The sequence below is a fragment of the Ovis aries genome, chromosome 15 (assembly GCF_016772045.2).
Source record: "Ovis aries strain OAR_USU_Benz2616 breed Rambouillet chromosome 15, ARS-UI_Ramb_v3.0, whole genome shotgun sequence".
In the NCBI taxonomy this organism is placed as follows: domain Eukaryota; kingdom Metazoa; phylum Chordata; class Mammalia; order Artiodactyla; family Bovidae; genus Ovis; species Ovis aries.
In genome coordinates this window covers 74,099,714-74,121,764 of record NC_056068.1, presented here as the reverse complement: position 1 = coordinate 74,121,764, position 22,051 = coordinate 74,099,714, and the positions used below count along the sequence as shown (strand labels likewise).

The following is a 22,051-nucleotide window of genomic DNA, read 5'->3' as shown; positions in this document are numbered from 1 at the left end:
TGTCTGCCGAACCCCAGTTTCCCAGGGCCCACCCTGGGGAATGCAGCCGGTGGAGTTCCCTGGCAAGCCCCACCTCGCCCTGCCATGTTATCTCACCGTCCCAGGACTGTCTGGGACCAGAACCTGGTCCTTGATTCCAAGTCCAGTTGTCCCCCAACTGGCAAGGCTGAGAGTCCCCAGTAGCCTAGTGTCCTCAAAAGGGGTTGAGAAAATGCCAGTCTGGGTCCTAAGGCATAAACCATACCCCAAAAAGAGAAGGCCCAGAGAAGGCAATGGCACCCCACTCCAGCACTCTTGCCTGGAAAATCCCACGGACGGAGGAGCCTGGTGGGCTGCAGTCCATGGTGTCGCTAAGGGTCGGACACGACTGAGCGCCTTCACTTGCACTTTTCACTTTCATGTTGGAGAAGGAAATGGCACCCCACTCCAGTGTTCTTGCCTGGAGAATCCCAGGGATGGGGTCGCACAGAGTCAGACATGACTGAAGCGACTTGGCAGCAGCAAAAGAGAAGGGCAGAAGAGCCGTGAGCCCTATGGTCCCACTTCACAGGGCTGCATGCCCAGGCCCAGAGAGGGGTAGGGGCTTACTCAAGGCCACCCAGCAGATCTACGGCAGATCCTGGGACGGATCCCGGCACCTCCTGAGTCTCCCTGCAGAGAGCCTACTGTCGGAGCTGCCCACCAAAGAAGCACCTGAATGGGGGCTCCTGCCACACAGGAGACCTCCAGGGGCCCTTGATCTGGCCCTGCCCCAGGCACCTGCCCCACTTTTGAAACCCACAGTGAGGAGCTGGAGGGGGCCCTCACAAGGCGGTGGGTGAGGCCTGGAATCATGCTCCACACCTGTGGGAACCTGGGTGAGTCACCTCGCCTCCTGGAGCCTGGATGAAAGACAGGCACGGGGAAATGACAAGAAAAACGAGGGAGGGAGCTACCCAGCCGGCTGTGAGTGACCCACAGGAATGCAGGGGTCCGCACGCACCCACTCACAGGGCTCACGATCCGCCCCTCTGGCCCCTGGCTCTGCCCAGAGGAAGCCCAACGCCAGCCATGGGTGACACCCCACAGCCACCCATGCAGACGGAACTTGCCTCCGTCCCCCCCAGTGAGACGGCTCAGAGCCGCACCCCGACTCCCAGGTCGGTTCAGAGCCACTTGGAGGCATCGTCTGCCCAGAGGGACCGCAGCCGCTGTGGGCCGGCCCTGACCTCAGCACTTTGAAACACCTCCACGCGCTACTCTTCCCATCCACACTGGAGAAAAGGTGGCTGCCCCTTACTTTCCTGCCACTCAGAGAGGCCGAGTCACTTGTCCAAAGGCTCACATCCATTCACACAATTATTCCCAACAAATGCATACTGAAGCCCGCCATGGCTCAGCTACCAGGATAAGACAGGCGGGTGTCGCTCTCCTGGCTGTGAGAGGCTTGTCGTGGTGCACTGGGCAACTCTGAGCCCCTCTGCTGGGACTGCAGTCTCAGCTTCACCTCCCACCCCCTTCCCCCCCCCCCCCCCCCCGCCCCTGCATACGACCACGGGAAGCCAGCTCTCTGTGCTGGTTCCCCACTAAATGGAGATAATAATGGTGTCTACCTCCTGAGGTTATTCCGAGGATTGAGTGAGATATTATGAGTCAAGACAGCATAGCAGCTGCCACATAGTAAGTGCTCAGTAAATATGAACAGTTCCTGTTGGGCCAGGACCCAGCCCATGTTCCTCTTCTGACACCAGCATCCACACTCTTAACTCAGAGCTGGGCTGCTCAGTGTCCTTGGTGTAGCCGGCAGCACAGCTGCCGAAGGTCTACGGGGAGGAGCAGGGAGTGGGTTCCAGTTCCCCCTCTGCCAGCCGTCAGCTCAGACCAGCCCTCTGGGCCTTTCCGAGCCTCGCTTCCTCCAGTCTTAAAACGAGTCCCATGATGGCTCCTCTCCCACCTCCCTGGAGAAGCACCCAGGGTCGCCAGGGTGGCTGCAGACCCCTGCCCACACCACAGGACAGGCCCAGAGAGAAAACTGCTTCCCCTGCAGGGGCACATGGCCTCAGCTGAAGCAGCCACTCTCTGTCCTGCCATCTCTGGCTGCTGAGAGCGCTTGCGGCTGGTGCTGGGAAAGGGCCGGGCCCTGGGCCAGTGTTGGTGCTTCTCGCCTCTCAGGAAATAATTCCAACCCTCTGTGCTCACTGACCACACACGCCACGGACCAGAGGGCAAGAGGACAGGCAGGGCTGCCCCACTGGGCACCTTCTGCCAAAACTATCACACTGGGTGGCCTCATGAAAAAGAACTGAACAAGGAGCCAGTTGGCCTGGGTATATTCCCTTAACCCTGCCAGCGCCTAACTGTGCAGCCTTGAGAAAATCACTTGACATCTCTGGGCCTCTGTCTGCACATCTGTGAAGTGGCCTTGACCAGGCTGCCTACTTCAGAGGACGGCTGTGCAGAGCTGGTTAGATGGTGGCATAAAGGTGGTTTCGAACCTAAAAGGAGGGGAAGAGGGATGGAAGTATGAGAAAAAGAGCAAAGGGGCCATCCTTTCCAGCACTAACTAGATGATGAGCTGCAGAGATTTACCCCAAGAGCTGAAAGGTAAACCCAGGCCTGGACCAGCCAGTGTGGTCCAGAGGGGCCCCAGGGCTCTCAGGGGAGAGCTTGGCCCCAGGCGGCTTTCTTCTCCTGCTCACCCTGCAGGCCAAGGGAGATCAAATCCCTGGCCACAACAGGCCCCATTGAGAGTCAGCAAATCTGCCTGAGGTATGGGGTTACATTACCAGGTTCCTGGCCACCATCACCAAGCACAGGGTCAGGCTGACCTCCTTCCCTCCCCGTAGGCCTCGATCCAGAACCGACAGGGCCGAGCCAGGCAGAAATCTGATCGTCCGCCGCCTTCCCAGGCAGCAGCCTCCTCTGGGAAATCAGTGGACAGTGGGCTGAAGCTGTTGCAAAGGCTGGAGCCATGCCAGGCGGCCCACGGGGAACACGGGCCCTCTGCCCTCAGAGGTGGGTCTGGAGCTAACGCAGACAAGAGACCCCAGGATAATAGCATTCTTGGGACTGTTACCAGCATTGTGCACGTTATACATGTTAGTTTACTCGGGCCTCATGGAAGTGCTACACACGCCGCTGTGATCTCTGTTTCACAAAGGATGAAACTAGGCACAAAGGGGTTAAGTCAATTTCCCAGAAACACCAGGATCTGAACCAAGGCATTTGGATTCCAAAGTTTACTTATCACAACAGCCACCAGAGACAGGAGGAGACACTGGAAAACACACCTTTTGAGTAAGGCTAGAAAAACCCAAGTGTGAAAGAGAAGAGACTCCAGGGGCTGTGGCTGTTGTTTCCCGCTCTCTGGGGACCAGCAGAGGGCTACGGAGCAGATTTTCTCTCTGGCTAAAGAAGAGACGCAGGAATAGCTCGAGATCCCCAGGGAGACATTTGGTTCTGGGCAAAGCCTCAGTGGACAGACTTTAAATATTGCACAGCAATTTTTAAAAAATGCAACTGGCTCCCATAACCCAGCAGTAGCACAAGAATAAAATTAGAATTAAGCTAAATGTACAGCAGTAAGAGAATGGCTAGATAAATGATAATCCTCTCCACTGATACACGACTGTGTTCAGTTCAGTTCAGTCGCTCAGTCGTGTCCCACTCTTTGCGACCCCGTGGACTGTAGCACGCCAGGCCTCCCTGTCCATCACCGACTCCCGGAGCTTATTCAAACTCAAGTCCATCGGGTCGGTGATGCCACCCAAATATCTCATCCTTTGTCATCCCCTTCTCCTCCTGCCTTCAATCTTTCCCAGCATCAGGGTCTTTTCCAACAATTTACTGCTCATTGATTTACAATGATTTACAATGATACACTATTGTGTATCAGTTTTTTAAAAAAAGATAAAAGAAAAAAATTATGGTAAGCTCACTACATAAAACTATGACTAGATCCAAAGTTAAGTGAGAAAAGCAATTTGCAGGTGAAACCACTTGTTGAAATGTACATATGTATATATGTATGTACATGTATGTACACACGCTATAATGGCACATAGTCCCATAGGCTCTGTGCAACGTACAGACCAAGACCTAGAAGGATATATACCTAAGTAATAACAGTCATGATAAGCCCTGCGGAGGAGGTTGGAATGCTATGGTTATCAAGGAAAATCATGTTTCACCTTTAAAATAATACTTGATTTTTTATAGTAAAAATTTATCTGTATATTCTTTATATAATTGAAATTTAATAAAACAACGTAATAAAAATACAAGGAGATGTCTTGGGAACAGTGAGCTACTGGTCCCTGGACACGTGCAAGCCCATGCATTGGGGTGGAAGGATTTACCACAAGGACGGAGGGGTCCAGCCCTTCTGAACCTCACAGACGCATCAGAGGAGTAGGAGAAAAGCCCTTACTGTCCCCGCGCTGTGAATGTTTTTAAAGCAGCACAGAATCTCAGACCCTGGAGGAGGGAGAGGCCAGGAGTTGTGGACCCTCACAGTGACACCAGTGTGTCAGAGGCCCACAGGCCAGCTTCCGAGTCCACCTCCTGCCACCCAGCGCCCCCCCACCGTTCCCCTTGCCCCAGTAATGCCCAGTCCTGGCCCCTCTGTCCCAACAACCCTCAGTCCCCAGCCAGCATGTCTGGCATCAGGCTTAGACTCCCAGGATCGGGTCCTGGGGGGCAGGAATTCAGGAAGGAAGGAGAAAGTGACTTACAGGCTGAACGCACCTGACTGTAAACTGAGCCCAGACAACGGCCCAGGCCACATGAAGAGCTCTACCCAATCCAACAGCCTGAGCCCCAGCCTGCAGACCCCTAGTCCTGGTCAGGCACCTAGCTCCTGACACTAACAAGCCAAGATCAATGCCGCTCTCACCTGCAGGACAGCTACCGGGCCAAGAAAAGAGCCAGGATCCACTCCCCTGGTGGTCCAGAGGCTAAGACTCCACGCTTCGAATGCAGGGGGCCCGGGGTTTGATCCCTGGTCAGGGAACTAGATCCCACATGCCACAGCTAAAGATCCCACATGCCCAGCCAAGACCTGGCACAGCCAAGTAAATAAACACATAGTTTTGAAAAAGGAAAAGAGCCGCGAGGTACAGGTCCAAGTTCCAGCTCTGCCCCTGACTTCCTACAAGACCATGACAAAATCACTGAACCCTGTGGAGCCTCAACCCTCTCATCCACAAAATGGGCTCACAGTATCCACCTCCAAGCCTATCGTGAAGATGAAATGAGACATCATCAACGTAGCTCCTTTGTGAACCATACAGACTCCCCACAAAACACAAGGCCTCATCCATACCATGGACGAGAAAAGGAGGCAGCCACACCTGAGGCCCCAAAGCAGCCACACTTGCTGCAAGACAGGCGCGAGTCCATCCAAAAGGGCAAGGGAGCCTTTCTGGGCCAGGGTCCTTGACCGAGAGCCAGGGTGCTCGGGGGGGGGCGGCAAGCAGGGAGCCACCGAGAAGTGCCGGGGGGAGTCCTGGTTTCCACCTGAAACTGAGGAAGGGAACCCTGGGAGACGGGCCAGCAAGTCCTGGCCTCACCAGCCCAGGGAACTGGAGCTGGGGCAGGTGACAGAGCTACAGGGAGGCCAGAGGGAGAAACAGCAAGGCTCAGTCCCTGCCAGAGGAGGCCGGAGCAGAGGGCCGGCCTTGAAGGACCGCACCTGGGAACGAAGGCCACACAGCCCATGAAGAACAGGCTCGGAGGTACGCCTATGAGGAGAGGGGCGGCCAAGAAGCAAGACGGTGCTACCCACTGCTCACAGAGAGAAGCGCCAGCTCTGGGAGAGGTTGGGGCAGCAGGATGAAGCCTGGAGGGCAGGAGGCAGGGAGTCCAGCTGCCGCACAGTCGCCCTCTCCTGCCTCGGGAGAGGCAAGCCTCCAAGCACCACCAGAGTGAAAGTGAAGTTGCTCAGTCATTTCTGACTCTTTGTGACCCCATGGACTGTAGCCCACCAGGTTCCTCCATCCATGGGATTTCCCAGGCAAGAGTACTGGGGTGGGTTGCCATTTCCTTCTCCAGGGGATCTTCCAGGCCCAGGGATCGAACCCAGGTCTCCTGCACTGCAGGCAGATACTTTTGCCATCTGAGCCACCAGAGAAATCCCTTCCAGCACCACCAAGGCCATGGTCAAAACCAAAGCACCCCAGTGACTCCTGCAAACGCCTGCTGGACTCCCTGCTGAATGGCAGCCAGACAGGCCTGCTGCGTGGGGCCCCGACACCAACAGGGAGCTGCAGGGAGGGAGCCAGAGCCTGGGCCACCCTGCACAGGGCCCCGAGGAGGAGAGTGTAGGTGGGGCAGATGGGGGAGGTCCTCCCCGCAGCTCCCTGATGGGGAGGATCTGTGGCCACATGCAGGCCCAGGAGCACCGTGGTCTGTTCCCAGGGGCCCCGGGACAGGGCAGTTACCTCCTCTCGGAACAGGAGGCTGGGCCACAGCAGGAACTCTGCCACCTCGCCACCGCGCCGTCTGCTCCTGGGAGCTGGCCTCGTGGGGACAGCAACCCTGCCTTGCCACCTCCATCAAGCGTCTAGCCCTCAGGCCTCAAAAGCAGGCCTCAGCTCAGCTCTGGCCCATCAGAAAGGGTTCATGCAGGAAGCAGCTTCAGGCTTTCGTCCACGGCTCACCTCTTAAGCGAACCCCAGGCTCCTCACGTACCAGGCTCCTGGGGCCTGGCCAAGCCCCAAAACTCAGCCCCGGGCCTCAGGCCTTCCCCCTCCCAATCATGGCCCTGGACTCCTACAGGCAGCCAACACACCCCGTGAGCTCGCAGCACTGGCAGCTTAGGGCAGGGGCGGGGGGCACAAAAGGGTTCCGCCACAGTCATTCAACCACACCAGATGCCCACCCACTGACCAGGACGGCCTGGGAAGGCCCGCCCCTCACACCGGAGAATGGCCTGCCTATCCAGCCAGGACTGATTCCCGGAGCAACTAGGTACCAGCCAAACTCTGGAGTCTGCTTACCAGCTACTCACCCCTCTGGGGACCACAAGGCAGCCTCCCTCAAGGCTGAAGACCAAAGGGAACTTCCGCACGGATGGCACCTTCGGGCCTTAAAGTGTCCATGTAGCCATGATCTTATCCTCCGCCTCACGACCTCTGACCCTGGGCCAGTCTTGAGGTCTCAACTCCTTATCCGAGCAGTCAAGGCTTTCCTGGGCTGGCCCTGACCTGCTTCTCCAGGGCCCATCCACCACTTCTTCTCCAAACACCCTGATCACCTGCCATGCCCGGAACCCTCAGAACCTCACACCGCCTGCCTTTGCACATACTGTTCCCAGCACCAACAACGTCCTTCCCTCTTCCCCCACCTGGCAAACACCTACTCCTCCTTCAAGGTCCAGCTCAACAGCACTTCTGGGAAGCCTAACGCCGCTCTCCCTCCCCCGCCACCAAGGCAGAATTACTTGCTCCTTTTCCCACCTTGTCTCTGAGCAGCAGGGCACTTCCTACCTTCAATCACAGTTAGGATCTGGGCCAGAGCTGCTCAAGCTATTTATGGTAAAGAGGCTTTTTTTTTTAAGTTTTCCAATCTGTTGCCAACTGATGCTTTTGTAAATTACAATAAGAAATGATGCGGCAGTGTCAAGCTGCAGATGAGTTTCTCAACACTTACTCTAAGGTCTGCACCTACCGTGCTACGGACCAGTCACAGGAAACTCACGGATGGGCAGTAGTCTGTGGACCACCCTCTCCCTGGCCCTGGGGGACTCTGCCCCTGGTGTTTCCAGTGCAGGGCCCATCCAAATTATGTTTATGTTTGGACTTCCAGAGCCCAAAGGGGTGCTCCCTAGACAAGTGCCGACCCAAATGCTGCATGGGAAGGTCCCAGCCACCCAGGAACAGGGGCAGGACCTGTGCCAGGCACCCCCATTCTCAGGTGAGCCTGTAGAAGCACAGAGAGGGTAACTGGCCTGATGTCACTACTGGTCCATGTTGTTCTTTCTCTTACTGCCTGGCATCACAGGGCACACTTCTGGAATCTGCAAGCCCTCCAGTCCACTGTCCCTCCCAGCACAGGCTCCTGACGACAGTTCCCACTGCGGTAACAGTGAGGCAGCCCCTCACAGCGATGAAGAGCTCGGCCTCTGGAATCAGACCTAACCTGGGTGCAAATCCCGGTTCAGCCTTTAATAGCTGTGTGACTTTGGGTAAGTCACCTCACGTCTCTGGGCCCCAATATTTGCTCTGTAAACTGAGGCTAATAAGATGATTTGGGCAGCACCCTGCTTCAGGTAGGGCCCATATACACTGATAAGCTTCATTCAGGTTTGGCTGTTACTGATGTTTATAAAGGGCCTCCCCAGTGGCTCAGTGGTAAAGAATCTCCCTACAATGCAGGAGCCGCAGGAGATGTGGGTTCGATCCCTGGGTTGGGAAGATTCCCTGGACAAAGGCATGGCAACTTATTCCAGTATTCTTGCCTGGGAAATCCCATGGACAGAGGAGCCTGGCGGGCTACAGTCTGTGGGGTTGCAAAGAGTCCGAACATGACTGAAGTGGCTTTGCACGCATACCCGCACAATGTTTATAAAAGACCTGGGATCGCCCTGTCCAAAATTCTGACCTGGATCTTCCCTTTCTGCTCATCCTCCCTTTGCCGCATCTCCTCCTGGGGGTAAATTCTGCTCAGCTGCTGAGTTGGCTGGTCCCCTCTGTAGATCCCATCGCCCTGCCCACCCCCACCCGGGCTAAGGGGCTTCTGACTCATGACACCTTCAGCCTCTGAATCTCTTCACCTCCTCCCCAGATATCAGCCTCCTCTCACTTTTCCTCTGGGACACAGCTGGTCTGAGGAAGGGCCTTGACCCACCCCAGGAAAAGTCCCATTTGCTGGGGTTGGAGCAGTGAAGTGCTGGGTTGTGTGGCTGAGTGGGGTCCCAGCCTTTAACTCCTCCCTCACCCACCCAGAGCCCGCCCGCCCTGTACCTTGGGCCACGACAATGCCGAGTCCAGCCCGGCCAGGTCCCAGTCGGCTGCCCCTACGAGAGGCTCACTTCCTGCTGAGGCTGTGGGTCGGGTGGGCCATTCCCCACGCCCCGCAGCTGTCCCGGAGCCTCCCAAGCCAACCATGTCCATCCCCTGGGCATCGGGCAGCAGGATCCCTCCCTGGCCCTCAGCACTTTTCCTTGGGGAAAGTACGAGATAGTGAGAGAAGCTGCTCTGGGGAAGCTGACATCGTGGGGGTGGTTCCATATATACTTGCTCAGTGACGTCCACAGCAGCCCAGCCCAAGACAAGCTGATAGCCTGCTTGCTGATCCCTCTCGCCCCCAACCCTGCCTGGAAGAAGCAGTCTACTGGTCAGCACATCACTGACCACCCCCGTTCCTTCATGCACATCGCCTGGGGTCTGCTGCGTCAGTCCCCCCAGAATAGGACGAGCTCCAGCCACCACAGATATGTAAGCAGGGGCGGGACAGCCTGCCCTTTGGGAAGGACTGGGCCAAACGCTCTGAGGCTCCCCTTGTGCTCTGATTCCAGGACATGGAGGCCTGGGGTGCAGAGGAAGAGATGCTAGATTTGGAGTTAGAATGTTAGCTTGGTCGCTCCCTAAGTTGCAGGACCTCCAGCAAGCCACTTCCTGTCTCTGAGCCTGTTTTCTCGACTATAAACTGGGCGTTATGAGAGTGGTTCTGCTCACCTCAGAGGCTAACGATAAAGGATGTGGGAGAAGTGTGAAGTTGGGGAGAGGTCTGAGTTGCCCTTATGGGTCAGGTTGAGGGACGCGGGAGAGGGGTGGCAGGGAAAGCCCTAGAAGGCGCCGAAGGCTCCAGAGGCCCAGGGGTGCCTCACTTTGCAAACAGGGCTCCCATCCCTCAGCATCCACCCTGATCTGGGGCTGGTACTGGGGAGCAAGACAGTGAGCGGCCCTCTGTTCTTCACCTCTGCTCCCCTCACCCAGAGTCGTTTCACTGAACGCTCTTAGTTGGTTCAGATACACCAGTAAGATCTGATTCGTGAGGTTCCTGGGTGGGGAGAGGGTCCCGAAACCAAGGGCTTATAATCAAACTCTGGGTTGAAAGCACCCAGGGGCCCTGCAGGGAGATTGTGAAACTGAAAGTCGCTCAGTTGAGTCCAACTCCTTGTGACCCCAGGTGAAGGTGAAGGTGAAGTCGCTCAGTCGTGTCCGACTCTTTGCGACCCAGTGGACTGTAGCCTACCAGGCTCCTCCGTCCATGGGATTCTCCAGGCCAGAATACTGGAGTGGGTAGCCTTTCCCTTCTCCAGGGGATCTTCCCAACTCAGAATTCAAACCCAGGTCTCCCACATTACAGGCAGATTCTTCACCATCTGAGCCACCAGGGAAGCCAAGAGCTTATAATCAAATCCTGGGTTGAAAGCACCCAGGGGCCCTGCAGGGAACTGTCACATAACACAAAGAAGCCTCCTTTGTTAAGGTGGGTTTCTTCAGGCGATTGGAAAGATCAGATGACGGCTGTGTGATCTGAAGCTAGTCACATACCCTCTCTGAACCTGGGGCCGATGTCAAGTGCCCTGATGCTCAATACATGGTCCTCTTAAAATGTGGTCCTGAAAAAACACAGAGGAAGGAGTTTTTCTCCACAGCAGATAATACAGGACCGACATTACCATCTCTGTTTACAGCAAGGGAGACTGAAGCCCAAGCGTATTTGGCTTTGAACACAAGCCCGTTGGGGCAGTGTGTCTGAAGGTATGGTCAGGTCACCTTTAAGTAGAGACCCCTGTGAGCATGCATCCTCCCGTCTCCTGGCAGTGCTGTCCCTGGCAAGTGGCACAAGATTATGTCAGTGCCCTGGGAGATGCCGCCCCTGTGGTCCCGCTCTCACATCCATGGAGCTGGCCCCCCAGAGCTGGCCCTGTGCCGCACCGGTGCTCGGTGCTGCTTCCTGGGGAGCTCTGTGAGGCCAGCACCATTATCACCCCGACGGTCCAGATGAGGAGACAGGCAGACGCAAAAGGGGCAGCCTCTTACCGGTGTTTCCCAGCTGCCGAGAGCGGGGGCAGGGCTGGACCTGAGGCCACGCCCCCTCCAGGGCGCCCCGCCCACACACTCCCTCTCCATCCCACCCTGCTGCCAAGAGGCCAGTCTAAGGGACTTTGACGCATCTTATCTGGGGGTGCCATGGCTACTCAGAAGTGAAGTCAGACACACTCCAGGAAGCCTTCAGCCCCCAGAACTGTGCTCCAACCTAACTGCACTGGGTCTCAGTGCGGAAGGGCAAGTCCTCTCCCCCCCGCCCCCACCCTCCCTTTTGGAATGGCCTCCACCATGCCCTCATCCTCACCCTCTCCTACCATGACGCTGTAACAGCCTCCCAACTGGCCTCCCTGCCTCCAGCCTCACACCCAAGCTGTTGCTGCTGCTGACGACTGGGACCTGAGCCTGCTCTCCATGTCAGCTCGATCCTCATAAAACCTTCTGTGGCTCCCAGAGGCCCCACAGACAGAGTATAAACTCCTCTGCAGAGCGGTCATAACCTTTTTACAGTCTGGCTGGGATAGAGTCTCCGTGTTAGGTGGGATGGCTCAGGAGCCAGGAGACCTGGGTTCAAATCCCAACGGTGCTGCCAACCAAATGGGAAACATTGGGCAAGTTAGTCCACCTCTCTGAGCCTCGGGCTCCTAAAGGGAAATAATAGCCCCAATCTCAGGGTCTGCTGGGAAGATGAAATAGAAAACACGTTATGAAGGACTTTGCCTACATTAATAGTAAGTGTTCAATTCATTCATTCATTCCACAAATACAAGGCCTTACTATGTGCCATGCGCTGCTCATGCAGCCCTGAACAAAACTGACAAAACTCCCCCCTCTCTGGGAACTTATAGTATAATTAAGGGAGGCAGACAAAACCAACATAAGTAAGTAAAGCACAAGGCATGTTTATACATGCTGTGCACTGTGGAGAAAAAGAAAAAAAAAAAAAAGGCAGGGAAACAGCGGGATAAGGGGACAGGGGTTGCGATTTTAAACAAGAAAGTGCCCACGAGAGGTGACATTTGAGCAAATCCCAATGGAGGTGAGGGAGCCTACCATGGAGAGTACCCACTCTACCAATGGGTAAGAGTGTCACAGCGGTGGGAACAGGCAGTGCAAAGGACCTGAGGCGGGATCAGAGCTGGTGTGGTAGTCACCTTACTATTATCATCACTATTCTTTCTTTCCAGTTTCATCTCCCTTCACCTCCTCCCTTTCCTGCACCCTTCAGCCAAACGAACTACCAGAGCCTCCCCAAGCCCTTCTGTGTGCACAGGCCTTTATACAAGTCACACTCCATGCTGGAATGCCTTCCTTTCTCTCCAACTCCTATTCATCCTTCAAAACCCAGCTGAAAGGCCTCCTCCTCAGGGAAGCTTTCCTTGACTGAGAGTCCATGGCCCACTCTCTTGTCCCCTTCTGCTGCAACCTGAAACTGCTTGGTTAACTGCCCACCTCCCCAGACGGATCAGTGAGTTCTGGAGGGATAAGGACTGGCTTTCGCATTGCACTCCTAAGCACAGCACAGTGCGGTTGTGTGCACCGACCACCTGATGAACGAAGGAAGAACTGACGGATGCCCCGGGCCTCCCCCCTTACAGAGCCTTTGCCCTGAGCATGCCACCACGAATGAACGCCTCCGTGAATGCTGGCCTTTTCAACGCAGATATAAATCTGCAATATGAAACAGGCTTTTTAAAAATAACAGCACATTTTTCTTTTTTCTTCATTGTTTTTTTTTTCTTTCTGCACAGCTTATTTTTCCGGTGCGGCCCAGGACCAGCTGTAGGGAAGTCCCTCCCAGGCCCACTCTAAGAATACAGGGTTCTGGGGCCTCTAAGGACTCCTAGGCCCGAACAGGGATGGAGGAGGCACCAGATGGTTCTAGACGAGCTCTGGCACCAAGGCTACCAAGTACCTCTGAGCCAAGAACCTTTTTGCTCAAACGCGATGTTAGGTGGGTTACCTCCGGGAAGCCTTATAGCCCCATGTGACTTTTCCAAAGCAGCTTCTCCTTGATGGGTCTGGAGTTCTCTCCCTCACTCTAAGAGGGCATCCTAGGGAGATGGCATCAGATCCAGGGTTCCAATCCTGGCTACATCATTGGGTAGCCCTGGATCCTTTCCATCACCTCCTGGGGCCTCAGTTTACCTATCTGTGAAATGGAAATAATAATACCTATCTCTCTTTTCTGCATATGGTATGTGACATGCTTAGGACCATATCTAGGACACAGTGAGCATTCAGTAAACATTAGATGCCTTCACCACCATGACCTTCATTTTCATCAGCCCTGGATCTCTTATTGTACATTTCCTTCACTAAATCATATACTCTCCAGATCAGAGACCTCAACGATCCACTGAATCTCACCCTCTTGGCCCTCCTGGAACTTTCTCTCATACATCCCAGAAACACAGTCCTTCTGGGGGTATGAACATCTGTAAATATGGGAAGCTTGGTATCCATACTCTAAGGGCCAATCACTTTGCCTACCACACCTGACACCTCCTTCCTGCTGGACCTACCTGCCCACACCCCAGGGAAGCAACATTTATAATGAATCCTGTCCTTAGCTCCCAGCACACCATGGGCCTGCAGCCAACGCTCAGAGATTCATCAGAAGATATTTACTGAGCAACTCTTGTGCACAGACAATGGAGACACAGCAGTGTGTGCACACGAAACCAGGCCCTACCCGCGCAGAGCTTATGGTCTGATGAAAGAGTAAGGCTGCACTCAGTGTTGTCGTTGTTCAGTCGCTAAATTGTGTGTTTTGTGACCCCATGGACTGTAGCCCGCCAAGCTCCTCTGTCCATGGGATTTCCTAGGCAAGAACACTGGAGTGGGTTGCATTTCCTTCTCCAGGGGATCTTCCTGACCCTGGGGCTGAATCCGAGTCTCCTGCATTGTCAGGTGGGTTCTTTACCCCTGAGCCACCAGGGAAGCCTGCAATCTGTAAATACACCAATAAATGTAAAAACACCACTAAGATGAGCGCTATAAAGGAAAGGCACATGGGCCGTGAGAGATTGCCATGGAGGGCTTGACCTAGCCAGGGAGGGCTTCCCTGAACAGGTAATGCTGAAGCTGAAACACGAAGGATGAGGAGACCTACACAGGTGAAACGGAACGCATCGCCAGGGCAGAGGACACATGAGTAAAGGACTACGTTAGGCTGAACATGATCAATGGAGGGATTCAAGACGGTGTCCCCACGGTGTCTGAAGGGCAACTGAAGGACTCCAGAAGGCTGTTCGGGCAGGGGTTGACGGACTCAGATTTATTTGTCAAAAAGATCACCCCGGCCACTGAGGATGAGCTTTTCCAAGCCTGTGTGTGTGCACTTATCTCTGCCTAGAATGCTCCCCAAGTCTCCGTATCAGTCAGGACAGGCTAGGTTATGCTGCAGTAGCAACCCCCAAATCTAAGTAGTTTGAAACAACAAAAGCTTAACCATCACTCATGCTGCACGTCCATCATGAGGCACCAAGGGGGTTCCACTCAGGGAGCAACACAGGGAGCCAGGCCAGCAGAAGCAGCCACCAACCCTACCTCCTGCCAGTTGCCACACCACAGGAAAAGAGCACTCAGGAGGGTCTCACACCAGCAACCAGATGCTCCAGACCAGAAGTGGCATGGGCCACTGTAGTTCACAGCTCACCGGCCAGTCACACAGCCCTAGCCAGCACAAGGGGAGCTACAGTCAGTCCTACATGTGCCTCCCTGGAGGAAATATTTACGGTGTAGCATTAAGCACCACCAGACACTCACTCCATCTTGCTGTCCCCCAACCTTAACTCATTCATTAGATCACAACTGTTTCAGTATTCCAGAAGGAGGGACCGACATGTGCAGGAGAGATCAGAGAGATGCAGGGAAGAGGGAAGACGAGGCCAAGGAAAGGATAGGGCCCACATCACTCAGAGGCTTCTAAACCATGGGAACAACTTGGTTCTTTATCCCACAAGTACTGTGAAGACTTTTCAATGCTTTATGGGGAAATGGGGAGTCTGCTGTGATCTTCTTGGGAACAGATCACTCTGCCACCCTAAGACTGACATGGAGGGGAGGTCACAGGTGGAGTTAGGAGGCTCGTGCTCTTGTCTTGGGAATAGACAGTTGTGCTTGACCAAGACGCTCGGGAAGAGAAGACAGAGAGGATGTGGATAGACTCAATTTAATAGGCTGAAGTTCCCCAGATCTGGAGATACAGTGGATTGCAGTGTGGGAATGGAGACACCAAGGTTTCTGCCTTAGGGACAAGCAAGATGGTGGTAGCCTTGGACAAGATGAGAGCCCTGGAGGTGGTTTAGGGAAGAAAATGATGGAACAGCCTCGGACTCTGTGTGTGGGTCATAGCTATGAGATAGCCCAGAACAAGCCGAGGAGGCAGCTGAATGAACAGGAATGACTCCTGCCTACTTGTCCAGTGGTCTTCGCTTCCTTCACACTTGCCAAGAACTTAGAACCAGGGGAAACCCCTCTCCCATTTAAGTCCAGGTGAGGAAACATTCGGAAGTCTTACTTGACACCAAAGACAACAAATTTTTGAAACACATCAATGCAAAGGGTCAAGAGGACAGAACTGTAACTCAGGTCAGAGTAGTATGTAAGTGATAGCTGTGAGGGCTGATGAAGGACTCCTGGGACCAGTGAGGGGAGCCCCTCACCTCTGAGCACGTCATTAGGGTAGGCAGCATAGATTCTGCCTCAGTTGCCCCTGGAGGCCCCAGCAAATCTGGGACTGAATGGACCTGGGTGGAGCTTGTTGGGCAATTCTGATATTCCCTGGAGAGTGTTCTGCAATAATCCCAGTAAGAAAAATACTTCTTAACTCACTGTGGGCTATGGGCTAGGCACTGTCTCTGTGCTGTCTCATTCCATCTCACAACTGCCTGCCCAGACAGGCTTTGTTGGCCCTACTTTAGGGATGGAGGAGCAAGATCCAGAGAGGTCAAAGGTAATCATGCCAAGTCCAAAGTCCCAGGTCAGTATGAGGAAAGAGGACTCCAATGGAGAAGCCCTTTTTCATTAAACTCAAGCAACTGGCCTGGGCTCTATTCCAGAGAGGAAGGTTTACAGCCACATGCCTACACAGAACTCTGCTCACCCACCTCTGAGAAAGTCAGTGAGCAAAAATCAGGCCCCACTCCCCAGGGAAGGAGAGTTACATCTGCCCCATGGACCTCAGAGCCCCAACCCCTTCCTTCCTCTCAAGGGGAAATGAGGGCGAAGGACAGCTTGGCTGCCACAGGCATCATGCTTCATGGAAAATTCTTTGGCTAAGCACAGACAGAACCCCCAGTTTATAGGTTTACTGGCATCAAGAGCCCTGTCTCATTCTTCCCCCTGTCCCCGCGGACAAAGAGCTGGGTGTGTTTCCTTTCAGCCACTCCAAATTATATACAACAGCCTTACTCCACATGAAACAAGCATCTGAGAAAGAAGAGAGGCTTAACATTTTTCTCCCTTAAGTCCCAGCCCATCCCGGGGGTGGTCTAAACCCCTATCGCCCAACACCACCCCGTACAAGACACGAGCAACTTTTCCACCAGCACCGACCAGCGCTCAAGACATTCTGTATTCTCCTTGCAGCCACTTGCCTGGGGCGTGCTGGCCTTGACCGGAGAAAGGTCATCGGCCGCCGAGTGCCTGCAGAGCAGACTACCTTGGGGAAGGCGGGGGTGGGGGGTGGGAATGGAGGCTACACTCCGGAGAGATTTCCCGAAGAGTCTACACCGCACCTGGGATGCGAAACGTGTTAAAAGAAATGGCCCCCGGCGCGACCACGTTTACCGGGAAATCGTGCACTGCGTTGGAAAGAGGGCCCCCCACCGCACCCCGGCAGGACTCGTACCTCCCACGTCCGCCGCAACCCCCGTGGCCGAGCCCAGAGCGCCACCCACCCCCGCCGCCCCCCGAGAACTAGGCCAGCAGCAGCGGCAGCGGCCGCGCCGAGCCGTCCAGCCTGCGGCGCCCCGCCCCGCCCGCGTCTCCGCGTTCTCAGGCCGAATGCCCGGGGCCCGGGCGGCCGCTGCCATTGGTCGGCGGCCACGTCCGTCAGCGGGCGGCACGCCGGCGCAGAGCAAAGGCTACATTGTAACAAGGCAGGCGAGCGAGCGAGCGAGCGGGGCGCGGGCGGGGAGGAAGGAGGCGGAGGGGCGGCCCCCGAGTCCCGCAGCGGCGGCGGCGGCGGCGGCGGCAGCTACCTGCCGAAGGGTTAACCCACCTCGGGCCGGGGCGAGCCGCACCCCCACCGCCACCACCCCGCTCCTGCGCCGCCCGGACCCCCCCGCGCCGCGGGCGCTGCACCCCCGGCCGCCCGCCGCCCCCGCGGCCGCTCGCAGCCCCTGCCCCGGCCGCCCCCCGCGCGCGCCCGGGCGCGCGCTGGCAAATTGCCGAGCGCTTTCCGAAGCCATTTTCAATGGCCACAGTGGCTACCGGGGCTGACTCACCTTCCCGGGAGCGCCGCGGCAGCCGCGGGGCCCGGGCGGCGCGGGCGGGCCCGGGCGGGCGGCTCGGCGGAGGCGGCGCGGCCCCGGCTGGCGGCCCCCGCGGCGGGAGCGGCCGCGCTGCGGGCGCGCTGGGCCCCGGCAAAGTTTCAGCGCCAGCCTCGGCGCGGCGGCGGCGGCGGCGACTCGCTGCTGCTCTCCTCCCCTGCTTTGACCACCATCTTATTAGTACAGGAAATGACATGGAAAACGGAAGAAAGCGGCGTTTGGGGCAGACGCGGACCCCCCAATTCAGGGGCCCGGAGCCGGGACTCAGCAGCCGCGCGTCCCAACCCGGCCCCGGGAGAAAACTCCCGGGGTCCCCTCGGCGCCCCCGCCCCGCGCCCTGCCTGGAGGGGAGCGGGGGTGGGGGGAACCTGGTTCCTCGAACCCAAAAGGACAGGGCGACTTTTATAAACCAGCCCGCGGAGAAATCGAGAAAAAAAATAATAATGAAAAAAAGAAAAGGTTAAAAGAACTTTGGAACTGGGACACTTTTTTTGTTTTTGGTCGGAATTAAAAGTTCTAGAATTTTAAAAAAGCCATTCCTTGAGGGGGCTCCCTGGCTCCCCCAATTCTGTTGCTGCCCCTTGTGAACCAAACGGGGGAGTAAATGTGTTGATATTTTTAACCCTTTCTTGGCTCCAATGCCCGCAACTGGCCCCCTCCTAATCCGGTTTAACCCTTTGAATGCCCAGCCATTCGGAATTACAAACTGAAGTTGTAAAGCCAGGTGCATGCCGCTAAAAGCTGGGGGAAGAGGGCTGGGGGGTTTCATTTGAAACGTTTAACTATTTACGTGGGGCTGTGGTTTTAACGACGCGAGCCGCACGTGTTCAAATCGGAATTTGTTACCGGGATTGAGATCCTGAGAACCGGACTTGCTGGTCCCAGGCTGTCTTGGGAAAGATGTTTAAACCGAAAACGCTTGCTTGGGTCCTCAATTTCTTCATCCGTGAAATGGGATTCAACATCGCAGAGCAACAAGGGAGCAAGGAAAAGATCGGGCGGAATTTTCATAAAGACGGTGTTTAAAAGCTTGAAAGGCTTTACTCCACGCTTAGAAACTTGACGGGTTAGGATGGAGTAGAGAACACCGCGGGATGGCGTAACCAAGACAACTACTCCCAAAATAACCGCGTTCTTCTGGCGTTGTCTGCAAGGCAAGGGGCCCAAGTGCGAGATCTCTCCTGTCAGGGGAGGCTGTGCTGCTCTGGCTCTAAAACCGAGGTGTAACCTCTAGTAGAAAGTTGTCGTAGGAATTTGCCCTCAAGATCGCGCCGGGGCGGGGCGCTGCTTAGGGAGGGGCTTCCCGACCGTCAGACATCCGTGGAAGCCCTAAAAGTCTTGGTACAGGCGGTCTCCAGTGGGTACCGCCCCGGGGAGATGTCCTCTCGGGGATGGAGTTCCCTGTCAGAGCCTGAGTCCCAGATGGCATCCATGGTCAGACCCCAGGACATGCTCCTAGCTCTTGGAGTCTGGAAGTTGGGGGTTGAGGGGAGAAGCTCTGTATGTACCTCGTCTTTTGTTTCCCTTGACTCTGGCATCACAAACACACCTTTTTGAAATCCCTCATCTACTTCCTGTGTGATCTTGAGTAAAGGACTTCCCTTCTCTGAGCCTCAGTTTCGTATCTGCAAAGTGGGACACAGGAATAACAACCCACATTGCCAGCTCCATGTGAGGAGCCATGAAACTGTTTAAAGAGCCTAGCACCAGACTGCTCACAGTAGATGCTCAAGTAACCATAATTAGCATCAGAATTATATGACTTTCAATATACCTGTAGAAAGTTTCCTGAGTGTCTTTCTGCTCAGTGCCAGGCGGAGTGTTGGGTACTGGGGAGTACCAAGATTAGTTAGACCTGGTCCTTTTAGGAGGTCGTGGTCTGGCCAGGAGATGGAGGAATTGGTAGTTAACTCAGATTAATTCAATAATTAATGCACAACTTTATACTGGAGGCCGGGTGCTTGGGCAGGGAGAGGAAAGGACACCAAGGAGGAAGCCATGTATTCCTTTTGAGAAGGATTCACCAAGGAAAGGGTGTCAGAGGTGGGCCCTGACAGGGGGGTTGGAATTTCCACCAGCGGTAGGATGGCGCTCCAGGAAGGCGAACAGCGCGGGCAGAGACCTGCAGGTCTCAAAGCGACAGGGTGTGTAACACGCGGCCAGCTATGATGACTCAAGAGTGGGTGGGGCAGAGGAGCCCAGATGAGGCCAGAAAGCCAAGAGCTTAAAGAGAGAAGGTGGTCACAGCCTGCAAAAAGCAAAATGGTCTTTGAGAGAATGAGCTGAGGAGTGAGGCAAAGAGGAAATTTTTCCATGTGGTGATGGTTTTCTATTTAAATCTCCCCATCCATCTGGCTCAGCCTGGCTTCTCTTTGCCAGGAACAGTCGGCCTCCAGGCTCCAACTCTGGAGTGAGGCTGGGTCCTTGGGCATTGCAGGCCAGGAGTCGTCAGTCATCATGCTTGGTGGGCACAGAGAGTCTGCATGGTTCAGAGAGCCAGGTCTGAGGTCCAGCCTGCCACGCCCTGCCATGGAACCTGGGGCGCGTGACTCTTCTGTCTGAGCTCCAGCTTCTTTCTGTGCGACACAGAGAATTTGCACCAGGGGTCCTACCTTGTTCCCTCAAGAAGCTGCCCTATAGCCACATGATCAACACCACGGCTTGGGAAGGAATCTGAAACAAGACTGGGAGTGTTTCTGGGAGCCCAAGGCAGGCAAGGGCTGGCACAAATGCCCGGGGTCAGTGGGCAGAAAGTGATAATTACTTAAAGTGATTACCCCAGGGCCAGAAGGTAATCACTGTAGACAAGTGCTTCTTCCCTCTGCGGGCTGAGTTGGGCCTGAAACACGGAAGTAAGGATGAAGAAGAACTCCACTCAGATCCCCTGAGAACTAGTTGGGGGTCGGGCGGTACAAAGAGGGTTGACATGAATAGGGCACATGACACGCACTTTCAGGGACCTTACCATTTGACTCTGTCAGTAATCTGAGCCAATCGGCATCATTGCTGTTTTTGCAGACAGGGACGCCATGCTCAGAGAGGTTAAGAAACTTTCCCGAGGCCACACAGCTAATTAGAAGTACGATCAGATTCACACCCAGATCTGACTCCATTGCTCCGTGCTCTCCACCCTTGGACATTTCTGGTTTGTCATCCTTCTCCATAAGACAACTTTTTAGCCTAACAGTTGGTAAAATATTTCCCTGGTTTCTCCCTTGTGCATTTCACACAATAGGAGCTGACCAGAACTTTGCAATGGGAGGTCAGGCTCTTCATGATTGCCCCCTACAAAAAATTTACCAGCAATCCCAGTCACTTCCAGGTCCCTGTGAGGACACTGACATGTTCTAAATGAATGAAGCTCAACTCTTCGGAAAGAAAAGCCGATCTGAGACCTTTCTCATCTACTACTGATACCCAAGTGAAACACTGATGCAACGAACGAGCTGCAACTTAAATGCCCCTGGATCACTGGAGATTCACTTCCACATTTGCTGTGAAGCAAGGACGAGTGTTAATTGCACCAATCAATGACCCTTCTGAAAGCCTTGAGGGAGAAATTTCATTCAGGATTTAGTGCCTGTAAAAAACAGACCAAAGATCAACTGCATTTCCCTCGAGGAACTGGCAAGCATCTCCCTTGCTAACAAGAAGAGCTGCATAACTGATCAGGTTTCCCTTTTTACACAGGTTGCCAGGAAGCTCAGGGCCAGATTCCACCCCCATTCCCAACAACTTTGGCAGTTGCTCCCTCCTCATTCCTCCTTTCCCACTTCTAATCCTACTAACTCAGCTTTGTTTTCTCTGCCTTTTATTAAAGATTCCGCCCCCCTCTTTAATGGCAAGAAATAAATATTTAAAATAAACCCACATTTGGAAGAGTTGCTGAAGGGAGCTGGATGCCATGGGCCTTGTGTTAAGCCAGGCATGGTTCTCTTCTGGTCTGTCTTGTCCACTCGCCCAACAGCTGAGGGATTCCTCTCTTGGAAGGGAGGAGGGACTGGCTTATAACCAAGGGATTCCTCACTCAGCTGCTGATGATGACTAAGATCAAATGCCCTGGGTCAGATCATCATGGCTATTTTTTGGTTCTGCTGACAAACAGCTTGCCTCTCTCCTGTCAACTGCCCAGGAAGCACAAACCTCTATCCCCTACCCCTGCCCCCCACCCTACCGACCCCGCCAGCCAAGATATCCCTCATTCGTACCTCCTGCTGAGTTTTGGCAGGAAATAGACTCCTCTTTTCTACAGAAGCCACTGCCCTCAATGGGCTGTCTACTGCATGCGCGGCAAGGTAAGATGATTCGGATGCAGGCTGAAGGTGAAAGAGCAGCTTTAGAACCTTGGACAGGGAAGGTCTCAGAGATGTGGCATCTCGTGGGAGTCTTGATCAATGGGAAGGAGTCAGCCCCATGCACGGTTGAGTAGTTGAGTCACCTCAGCAGAGGACACAGCCTGGGCAAAGGCCCTGAAGCAGAAGCTAGCCAAGCTTGTTGTATGGGGTGGCCCAAGGCTAGTGTGCAGAGCACAGTGTAGAAGGGGAGACGGAAGGAGACGAGCAGGAGAAGGGATTG

The 22,051-nt window shown here is 54.8% G+C and overlaps 1 protein-coding gene across 2 annotated transcripts in view; it reads right to left on the bottom strand.

Moving 5' to 3' along the window:
* The window catches only part of PRDM11 (PR/SET domain 11), a 92,232-nt gene extending 74,676 nt beyond the window's left edge, over positions 1-17,556 (bottom strand). Inside the window, exon 1 of one of the 2 annotated variants that reach the window (XM_042233404.2) lies at positions 17,432-17,556. The gene's annotated coding sequence lies outside the window, so the exon portion shown is untranslated. The remainder of the gene's footprint in view (positions 1-17,431) is intronic. The other variant, XM_060399537.1, reaches the window with a different exon arrangement.
* Between the last annotated feature and the right edge of the window lie 4,495 nt (positions 17,557-22,051).